Source organism: Micropterus dolomieu, linkage group LG13 (genome assembly GCF_021292245.1).
Source record: "Micropterus dolomieu isolate WLL.071019.BEF.003 ecotype Adirondacks linkage group LG13, ASM2129224v1, whole genome shotgun sequence".
Lineage (NCBI taxonomy): Eukaryota > Metazoa > Chordata > Actinopteri > Centrarchiformes > Centrarchidae > Micropterus > Micropterus dolomieu.
In genome coordinates, this window is record NC_060162.1 from 25,096,510 (window position 1) to 25,108,558 (window position 12,049).

Genomic DNA, 12,049 nt, shown 5'->3' on the forward strand with positions numbered 1-12,049 from the left:
CTCACATTAACTAAGTAGACAGGGCCTGTCCTGCCTGGAGAGTTTAAAGTTACCTTCGGCATTAATAACAGATGGCGTCCCGTTAGCTCCGCTGCCGCTTGACTCACTTGCGTCGCTAAGTAGTAGTGTATCAAACACGCGACAGTCCTGCAAATGAATTGCATGCTGTGTGGCCAAATGTTTCTGCATATTGGAGGTAGTTCCCCCCTTTGACGAAATGGAAACTTTACAAGTGTTGCAAATGACCGTATTGTCGTCTTTTCGCGTGAAATATAACCAAACTTTAGAGCGCTTCTGCCTCGATGCCATGATTGCTGCGTTCTGAACCAAAACAATGCAGCGCATGTGTGACGTCATGACGCATTTGCCACAAGCGGAACCGATAAGTAGAATCGTTAAGCAGGCGTGCTAACGGTTCCAAGGAATTGATTCACTGGGCACCGGTTCCGAAGAAGAACCGGTTCTCGATTCCCATCCCTAATAATGACAAACAGCTTTCAATAAGTGTCATTTTCTCTAATACAGATGTTCAGTCCATTACTCATACACTGCAACCAGGCTACCATGTACTAAAGAGCAACAACACATCCAGGACTGCTTGGTGGAAACATTTCCTGGAGCCTCTAGCTGATATATTGCAACTGATCAAAACTTCAGCTATTAATAAGCATTTCAAATACTTTATCAGGTGACACATTCAATAGGACATTTGGAATGCAACCCTAAAAGTTCTTCCATGCTATTCTTCATTTGTAAGAGAAGGACGTCCTCCTCCTTGAACAGTGAGCGCATGCCCATGAGACGATATCAGCACTCTGCAGAGCCTACATACAGAGAATCACTGATGGGTTTGCTCACAATTAGCAAACACATACACCTACTTCTGCTTTTTTGGCAAAAACTCACTCTCAGAATTTCTCTTATAAGGTTTCGAAACTGTCAACTAAATAACAATTGACAAATTAAGATTTTTATAAAAAAGAGAAACTCAAACAGTACAATGAAACATTACCCCATTGTACTGACGGAGTTAATGGTGTGAAAATCTATATTATGTACAGGTAGACATGATATATAAATATGTTTATAAGGAATAGTGATCAGAACATTTTATTTATTGTTTATAATTGTGTACTCTTTGCTATGATGATAGAAAACATGGTATGAAAGCAACATAAGGTAGTATTTTTATCTTGAAGTTTGACACAAGTAAAATCAGCCAGAGGTTTCACAGAGGTTTAGCTGCTAGCCATAAATCTTGAGTTGATGTTAGCAAACTTACCAGGTAACACACTGGAACATCAGTAACGTTACTGTAAGTACTCTTGCGTCAGTTGCAGTCTAGCTTTGTTGGCTAGCTTGCCACATTATAAAAATGTATAAAAAGTATGGAGATATAAAACAATGTGTAGATTCTTCCATCCATCCTCTTAAACTGCTTATCTGTACAGGGATGTGGAGGGGCTGGAGCAAATCCCAGCCAACATTATGCGAAATATGGGGTACACCCTGAAAAAGTTGCCATAATGTTTAGATGTGCAACTCAATTGACCATATCCATTGATGTTTAACATGAAACAATCAGCTCTTTTGCTCATTTGTCAATTTTTACTCCAAAAACATTCTGTTTTTAACTGAAGTCGTCAGGAGATGTTTAACCTCTACCTTCTCGTAGCAAGAGGTTCTCACTGACCTAATAGTTTTGTACCACATCTGTGACATGCAGAATCAAAATGACCAATTCTGATTGTGCGCTTACATCCCTTAATTTTACAGCTAAAGGTTGGTTTGGTATCATGCAGAGGTGACGACACAGAGCAATGCAAACAATGATCATTTCCTCACTGTGACTGCAGAGATTAGAAAATGAGAAGACGACAGATGCAATTACCAAGAATCGGCACTTTGAGTCAAGGGCTTCTGGGACAAACAGTCATTTAAAGGGAGACAGGGTCAGATTTCTGATCCAGCAGACAAAGCTCTACCACAAACAACTATTTAGATTACTTTCAGGAACAAGGATAAGATAAGATCAGCCTTTATTTGTCTCACAGGTGAGAAATTTCAGCATTACAGCAGCAAGTGGATAGTATGGAAGAAGTAAAGTGATAAGTGACATTAAACATAATACTGACAAAAATAAAATACTACATACAAATACTAAAATTAAAAACAAACTATATTTTTACAACTATAAAACAGATAACCAAAAATAAAACAGACGATATGCTTGTTGGCGTGCTTATGCTGGAGTCTTTAAAACAGATAAAAACAAATTCCAATATTAAACAATGCAAAGTGACATTTAAGGACACAAGGAGTGTAATCAATGTGCAGCGCTGAAATCAAGCTCAGCTAATATCAGACATTTGCATTTCTAGGCGGTGAAGTCGCCACCTAAAGGATAACATATTAGGTGCGTTCGAGATGACGGCGGCTGACTTTTGCCAACTTGAATGTCTAACGTGAGCTGCAGGTGACTGCAGGGGCAGGGTATAAAAACGGCGCCGTCAAGTCAGACACATTCTACACGCATCAGCTTACTGTGAGCTGAGATCAATGACTGATCTTGTGGCATTTTTCTTTGCAAATGCCGCGACCAGGCAATAGTGTGGTTCCAACCACCACTATTTGTGCAGCCTGAGAAAAGCAACTGCGGCCGCTGGACTCAGCGTCTGCAGCCGCCTTGCTCCCATGAGGTTTTAATGTCATGTGACATGGTGACGTTTTGCAGCACCGGCAAAATTCGGACACAATTTCTAACCAGTATGCCTTATGTTAAGTCCAGCATGCATCACATTAAGTCAGCGCTGCGCAAGGCCACATGAAGTCAAACGCAACTAGTAATAGCCTCTACAATCTTTAGACTAGTGCCACCTGCTGGCAAAGAATGCGACTGTAGTTGTTTCCTTTCTTTAGCTTCTATTCTTTAGCTTATATTATAATTATTCTATTATTATTATTGACATTTTGAGGATTTTCCTCACATCTGGAATCTATGCTTGTGTGAATGCATTTAGCCCACATGATACATCGATGTTAGCTCGCCTGCCTGCTTTTCACTAACGTTACATGTGTATCTTTCACCAAAGGCACAGCAATGTCAGCACAGTTAAATGCACTGGATGATAAAGAAACATTTATTGAACTAGACTGATTATTATAATGAAATTCTTGTAACACTTTAAAACAGTAAGTAGACAGTAAGTAACATTACTGTAGTGAATGGGTCTTCCACTGTGTTGTTGTCCTGTGCCGTGATGCTTCACTATTGTATATTATGTGGGTCACGTAAGTTACAGAGACTGAGATGACGGAGAAGCTGCATACCCGAGTATTGGTAAAACCACAATAAATCTTAATTGAACGTTAGGAAGCAAACAGTGGTCAATCCGTGCTAACAATAGCTGGTTGTTCCTGCCTTGCATCAGCATAGGCTAGTATAAACAAATCGCTCCACATTTGCTTTGTACCGTTACATAATTTCTAGCAGGCTAAAATCAACTCTTTAGTGGTTACACAGGATAGCAATATGGATCGTAATGTGTAAAGCCATACAGCTGTGGTATTTTGCACTGGATGACTTTAGCAGCTGCTTGGCATTAGCTGGCAAGCTAACATTACCTAACTAAAGAACAAATTCACAATATATTTCACATGCTTTGCAGTAATGTTAGTTTACCTATCCAATATGATGAAAGCCAACTCTGTGTCATGAATGGTTACCAACACACCCAGGGTTTCCCATCCAGCCGTGAGCACGTTCACATAAAAGAGGCGGTGTTAGCAGCAGATGACCAGTCGCAGACATGAACAAGTCCTCTGGCAGCAGAGCGTCATATTTTACTAACGAAGAGCAAGCTGTACCATTACAGACAGATGACATAGTCTCAGTAAAACAGCTGCAGCTGACACATGCAGGAAGACAGAAAATTGCCAACAGTGTGAATGCTGAAATGAACAGGCGTTCTTTATAATAATGTGTTGATCTGATGTGTTTTTTTATGGCGTCTATGAAAATATTAGCCTTATTCTTTCAGCTCAACTGTGTGTCAGCGTTTCTGTGGAAACGTCGACACACAGTCGACTTGGGCACTGAAAAAGTGGCCGTTCCACCTCACTATTTAGAACGCCTCATCACTTCAAAAATGAGATTAATTCATTTAACATAATCAAAAGTGTTCCAAAGATTGTTCTAACTTAACTTCATAAACCAATGAAACGAAAAATCCATTCATGCCATAAAATGTGATCAAATAGTGGTTGAAAGGCTGAATCTCAACATTTAAGCTACTGAGAACTCCCCTCATTAGCCTAGGCCCACATCACAAAAGGTGGGGTGGAACATGACCAGTCTCTGTGATAGCCTATAAGATAGCTACTAACGCAAAATAAATAAGCTACGTTTATATTAAGATTAATTTCAATATCCCTACCAAACTGCTCGTAATATTCAGCCTCACATAAGAAAAATGAAACCCTTTTATTTTAACGGCTGGGACAGGCTGTGTGAAACGGACTGGGAGCAAATAAAAAATATTAAACACATTTCAAAGCAGTTAGCAGTCTCTGTAGGATGATATCGCTATAGCCTAAGCATAAGTTACCATGCACTGCAAAAATGATCAAGGTGGTTCAACTTAAAAACTTAAAGGTTCAGTGTGTAAGTTTTAGTGGCATCTAGTGAGAGTTTCAAATTGCACCCCCCCTCTTCTATCCAAGCGAATTGTATAGCTACGGTGCCTGAGACAAGACAAAAGATGTCCTCTGTGAGATAGCAGAGAGTTGCCAGTCAAGAAATCAGGTTTCTTTACATTGACATATTAACAAATTACATTTACTTGATTATTCAGTAAAACCATATGTTTTGTGAATATTATTGGTACTTGTTCATTAAACAACAGCCACATGAAGAAATGAAGTGTTACATGATGCCTCATTCTCCTGTAATACATAATTTACTGTACTGTAATCATACTGTTACATCTTGGGAGGATTGGCTCATCTGGACTTACGTAAAACTTAAATTAATGGCTGAGTCCCAAATAGCCGCCTACCCCGTTTACTGGCCTGGTGTGGGAACACATTTTGACAAATAAACGTCTGCATCAATTTTACGCCTGGTCTAGTTTTTATAGAAGTTCTATGGATGTATAAATCCTCATAATCCCGCGGGGTCGTCTGCTTTAGCTGCTTCTAAACTGCTTAGATTGTTAATACACGCGGGGGGCCGGAGCCAATCCCAGCTGACATCGGGCGCAAGGCGGGGTACACCCTGGACAGGTCGCCAGTCCATTGCAGGGCCACACATAGACGAACAACCACTCACGCTCACACTCACACCCAAGGACAATTTAGGGTAACCAATCAACCTAGCCTACATGTTTTTAGACGGTGGGAGGAAGCCGGAGCACCCGGAGAGAACCCACGCAGACACGGGGAGAACATGCAAACACCACACAGCCGGGGCAACCGGGGTTTGAATGACCCACGATCTTCTTGCTGTGAGGCGACAGTGCTAACCACCGCACCACCGTGTATTTGATTTTATTTGATAATTTTTATACAAGTATTATTCTGTTTGAAATAAATAAACTGTTCCATAGTAGTTTCAGTTTTGTGCAAAAGCAATTAAAGGCCTGTCCCATATGGACGCCTGTCCCAAATATAGGTAGGGTCAATTCAGTGATTTTAGCAAATAAAAGCCTGGGCTATTATATATATATATATAACTTATATAAGTTTTATGGTACATACCAATGTAAATGTCATCAAGTATGACCACTGACAGATAACAGGAAAATGTAAGCCTCACTGTTTCTGTACCACAGTCCATTAGAAACCACAAAATACATGAAGTTTACAAATGCATTGGCTGGTGAGGATCAAGGCTCCTCTCACTTTGCTTAATTAATTAGATAAGCAATCTGCAAATCTTACCAAAATGTCTTTTTAAATTTTTAAAAATACAACAGAAACACAAAGCAATATTGACTGCCATAATTTTAGCTTGTGGTAAAACGGTGCAACGTTTTTAATGGGCATTTAGCATGTGAAAGTATAAAATACACATTTGTGTTCACAGTGGTAAAGCACTATCCAAAACAAATGTTTTTTCAAATGCAAATTCAGAAAGTATTTATTATGGGTCACTAGATAGGCACACGGTTATGCTATGTGTCACTATTAGCAGTAAAATAAATACATTTTTTCCACCAGGGCAGTATTCAACAGAAGTGTAGCTGCTGATCTGAGCTTCCATGCTGTTACCGTTTTATTGCCAATAATATTCTTCAGCGGTTTGTCTCAGGAAGGTAAGGGCACATTTCTGTCCATGTTGCAAAGCCATAACAGAGCGCTGTAGAATTAACTACATTAAATTACAATCCAACAACATATTTTTTTCTACCAGGGCAGTAAAAGTTTAGCTGGCTGATCTGAGCTTTCATGCTGGAAGCTACCTCTTATTGCCAATTAGTGATCCGCTGATTATCTCAGGAACATAACCTACAAAGCCAAAACAGAGAGAGAGAGTAGCTACATGAAATTAATCCAACTACATATTTTACAGATGTGGACAGGAGAAACACGTCAGGTCTGTCGGTAATTGTGGCCAGCTTCTAGCTAAAGCTATCAAACAACAGCTTTCATTTGCATTGCAGAAGTCCGACTAACTTAATTACCTGTCCAGCAGAAAACAGACAACTTCAGCTCCGCTTTGAAAACATCTGTCCCACATCAGAGCCTTCCATCTCGGAAAATCCGCACCGATTATGTCCATGATTTTTGCCGTCAGCTGTCTGTATCTGTCCAACTCTTCTGGCTTCATGGTATAAAGATCCACAGGCTGTCGGCTCTCATGCTAAATAACGTGTGTGCTCGTTCATTTGTCCCAATGTCACTTCTCTTCTTACTTCTAATAAACCAGAGGACTACTCAGAGTCTGTTTATTATTATTATTATTATTAACATTATTATTTCCTCTTCTTCTTCTACGGACGCATTTAATGTAGTGACGGGTATCTACATTGCCGGAATTATAAAAGCAGAAGAAGAACGCCGTGATGACAAAACGCACTCTGTAGTGTTTGTTCATTGTCGGCTATTGTAGAAACATGATGAAAAAATACAGCAACCTCCACAGAAGGGGGTGCCTGCGGTTACGTAGATATAAATGGCTCATTCTAAGATAATAGAAAGATAATGGTTCATTATGTAAGGTCCTTTATACACCACTTAAAATATAGTTATGGATATTATATTGCATTTCTGTCAATAAATCCTCAGAAATATTACACACTGAACCTTTAAGTTCAATTGCTGCCTTAAAAATATGAGTAAACTCAACTTTAAGAAAAGCTTTGTTTCAACTCATGATGTTACATTATACAATTTGCTTAATTAATCATTTATTGTTTGAAATTTATACAACTATATACATTGTTCATTCAAGGAAAATTGCTTTCTCTTGTTTCTACTCACATTTTTAAGTTAAGATAACTAAATATAAGACATTTCAAGTTAGTTTAACTTGGAAATGCAAGTTCACCTCCTGACTCAAAAATGCAAGTTAACTCAACTTGAGGATTGCCTTTGTTTCAAGCCCTAATTTCAAGTTTATAACGTTGATATAACTACAGTGTTCTAGTTGTCTCAACATTGTCATTTTAGTTAAATTAACTTTTTTTAACTTCAACTTACTACTATAACTCATAGGTTCAAGTTAAGACTACTTAACCAAATCAATGCTACTTTCCATTTCAAGTTATGGGATTTTAATCCCAAACTTGTTTCCATTTACTTGTACAAAGAGTCTTGCTAGTGTTGTGTCGTTCAATGAACGTTTCGTTCATAAGACCTAATAGTGTGTATGACTCGGGAGGAACTGTTTGTCTCAGTGAGTAAATTGTTCATTTTCACGCATGTGTGAAGGATCTTGGACTCTTCCGTTCACTCGTCACACGGCAGCTGAATGGGCTCCATCAGCACAGGACACAGAATTGATTAGTTCAGGACTCTCAACTGTGGGTCTGTTTGAGTCGTTCATTTGTCACGTGACAGCTGGGCTACAGGGCTGTGGTAAGCAGGCAGCACAGGAAGCAGAATTGATTAGTTCACGACTCATAGCAACTGTGGGTCTCTAGGTTTGAGTCGTTCAATTGTCACGCGACAGCTCCTACTGTCGAGCAGGAATATATAGGAACGCAACATAACTTTTACTTTTTATGTATCAACAGAGCAGTGCTGTTGTTTCACAGCTCCTGATTGGGGAACAACCTGGCCGTGTCTGAGAGCGGTGTGCTCATGTTTGTTTCTCTGTCTGCAGAATCAGGACCTGATGTGGCCCATTCTGCGTCCAGACCTGCCAAACTGCTGCATTTATATAATGTGTTAATATTTCTTTGTTCCTCTCTCTGTGCTGGAGTTCTTTTAAGAACTTGGTGGCTTGATCCAGATTATTATTAAATTGTTTTTTAATTTAATAGGAGTGTGTTTATTCATATAGTGCACCAAGCTTATTACTTCTATATACGCAAATCTGATATTAATATTTTACTCATGGATAGGGATGTTAGGCTGCTGTATGAATGAGCACTTTAGAGATAATGATAGTAATTATATACATAAGCCTTTATATGGCTGGTCTGGTTGTATACTCAGGAAAGATTGTGGATGGAAGGATTTAGCCGGAGTAGTGGATTGCATATAGACAACATATTTCTGTGGTTTTTACATGATTTAAATTTGGTTGTGGGCCGATGGGGGTGTATATAATGATGATAGAGTGCTCAAGAGCTGAATTTGTGCATTATACTTTGTCAATTAAAGGCAGCCTTCCGTGTTTGAGAACAGCACTGTTTTTTAATCACCCACTAGAGGGCTGCAGCACCACAATAACCAGCCTAGATTAAATGAACAAAATGACTCAGAAAAAGATTAGTTCATTTCATAGAACTAGATTTGAAGATTCAAGTCTGTCAAAAGAGTCAAACTTGCCAACAGCTAATGACACATTAGGGCAGTTTGTTGGTACACTGAGCAATTTTTTTTCTTTTGAGAAAAATTTATTGACACTCAATTCAAACATGATTCATAATATCAAATCCAAGTTACCTTTTAAAATACAACACGTCAATAAATAGATAAATGTTCTCTGTAAAACAACATTTTAAAAAAGTGTTTAAAATGCATTACAGATAACGTCATAAATTAAAGGTATAAAAGGTTTTCAGGTTGTCCATGTCAGTGAGTGTCTCTGTTAAAAGGTCTTCAGAGCGGAGTGCATTTGTTAAAATAAAACTCACAAAAAATAAATGGATAATAAAAGCTCTTCTCCAAGTCCACTGTTGTGCAGGAGTGTAGCGAGTCCCTATCAAAGGGGAACTCGGCCTCTCGGGATCTTGTCCAGGCACTCAGAGGAGACCCTCACCCTGTAGCTCCTTCCCACCAACGGAGGGTCAGGCCGCCGCTGCCTTGAACTTTCCTTGTGTGGCTCCGGCTCCTCCGTCCGAATGGGCACAGAGGCAATTCTTCTTTGTGTCTGTGTCCTAGGCCCGCCGCCTGCAGCTCTGGCCGTTTGGACCGTTGCTGCGGCCATCCGGATCACAGCCACGGGGGGGATCTGCATGTGCTTTCTTGCCAGCAAGTTTGTGGAGGTCCATATGGCGTCTTAGATGGCGGCTAGGGTGAGCCACTGTTTGGCAAATGTACTTGCTGGTATCTGATTTCCTTGGCTCACCCCATATAGCACCAGCTGTGGTGTGAGGACCTCCCTTGCTGGCAAGTACGGGAATTGCAAGGAGCCGGCCGTTGCCTACTGTTCTACGGCAGCGCTGCACTCCCAGAGCAGATGCCTTACCGACTCAGGCGCGCCACAACCTGGTCGGGGGCAAGTTGAGTGCGCTGACATGCCCCGGTAGTGCATTACGGACCTGACTGGGAGGATCTCATGAGCCACCATCCATGACAGGTCCCGGAGTCTGTTTGAAGAGTAGGATTGTTCACGTTGCACCAAACTGCTGAGGGCTCGCCGAATGCAAGCCTGCGGTACTTTGAGATTAGTGGGTAAAATCTTAATTTTCCTGAGGTACGACCCCATCCAGAACCGTGTCATTGCCGCGGTCTTGGGGTTTCTGAATGGGGCTATGGTGGTTGCGATGTGTAGTGCCGTGTATGTGCTTCCTAAAAACAAGTGCAGGTCCGGCACTCCTTTTCATCCTTTCTCCTTCAGCTTCATCACACTTCGTGTCAGACTTTCCCACTCGGCGGCTCACAAGAAATAAAAGATGGCTCCAGGTCTAAGATCACTCTCCTAGGCAGGATAAAATGTGTGAGCGCTCCTGATGCTGGTCGGGGAAAGCGGTTATCGCCTGGGGCTTTAGCTAAGCTAGAGCTAAAGCTCAAGGGGTCATGGCTTTAGTGCGGGAAAAACATAGATCGGTCATCAGTCGCTGTAATCACAGCCTGAAGTAATGTTAAGGTAACGTTAACTATTACTGGAGCTATATTAGTGATAGCCGATGTTAGTGAACTGGCTGGAAAACCATATTGTGGCGTCCCTCAAACACCAACTAGTCATCTTGTTCATTATAGTATACACATAATAATCATAATTACAGTACGGGTAGTGTGCGGAACATGAGTAAAACTACATTTCCATATAGCCTGAAGAAGTCATTTCCTTTCTTAATGGTATGTGTGACGGCCTGGGGCCTGGGGGTTGGCCTGTTCTCTGTCCTTTTCTTTTCAGGTCTGTCTTCCTGTTTGGTTGGACACACCCACCTCGTTGGTGATTGCAGCCACCTGTTTAAGTCCTTAAAAAACTGTGGTGAACCAAGATGGCTCTCCTCCTCGCGACCTCTCTCCTGGAAGGCGGGTGCCTTTCAGGAGCTCCTTTTCTTTTGGTTGTTTGCTTTGAGTATGATGAGTTCAAGTTTACTTTTGTTTTGAGTTAATTACAAGTTGAGGTAACTTTTGATAAAACCTTATGATTCATTTAAACTGTTTTCTGCGCGGACCTTCCCTCTTTGTTATGTTCTTCCACGAGCTGGGCATAACAAGTGGGGGCTCGTCCGGTCGTCCAATTTTTGGACCATGTTTAAGAGAATGTAAAAGGTCAAGTGAGTTGACAAAGGTAAAAGTGGAGGGTGGTCCGCAGTTAGCGGTTTTTTATACGTCTTTTCAGGATATTGTTTAGACGTCAATTAAAGACGTGCTACAGACGTATTTGTTAAGACATCTAAAGGCAGAATAAATATTAGACACGTTTTCTTTAGTAGAAATGCCAAAGACTGTTAAGACCCATACTGACATGAAAATCCCATCTGTGAATATTTGGTAGGATCCAACTTTAAAAAATGTTAGAGTTAGTTAGTTTTGAGAAAAACCCAGTTACTTAATGGTTGTCGTGTCATGAAACTGCAGACACAGATCTAAATTAGATTTTAAAGAATATTGATAATATTGAATATTCAGTTGAATAACTAGTGTATATACTAGTCTTTTTATCTTATCAATATAATTTTAATAAACTGCCTAGTATTTTCCTGTAAACCAAACTGATCACTCGAAGAAATCAATGATTTAAATCTCAAAATATATTTTTATTACTAATTTTACCCAAACTTAAAACCAGAACAGTAAAGTATAAATTAACACAATAAAACTGTATTACTGCCAGAACAGTAAAGTTATAAATAAAAGTACTATAAAATGTTGTTAAAACAGTAAAGAATTAACAAAATGTGGCTGCTATTAGGTCCACAATATATTTATTTGTAGCCACCACCCCCGACTCTCCCGGGAGCATGTTTCAAATGATCGGCTGCAGCAGACTTTATTTGGGCCTCTGTAGCAGCTGGGTCCCATTTCATGACAGCAGCTAACATCAAAGCGAAAACATGCACATGAAAAATAAATAACAAACGCCACTGTTGTGGTCTAGCTTGCAGCACAGATACATAGTATACATAGATGAAAATTTGAGTACTTGATTAAATGAAATAGTTATTAAATCAAGTCAAGTTACATCAAGCCTGATATTCAACAT

The 12,049-nt window shown here is 40.1% G+C and overlaps 1 pseudogene; it reads right to left on the bottom strand.

Annotated features, from left to right (window-relative positions):
- LOC123982285 overlaps positions 1-12,049 on the bottom strand; it is a 19,999-nt pseudogene that overhangs the window by 3,804 nt on the left and 4,146 nt on the right.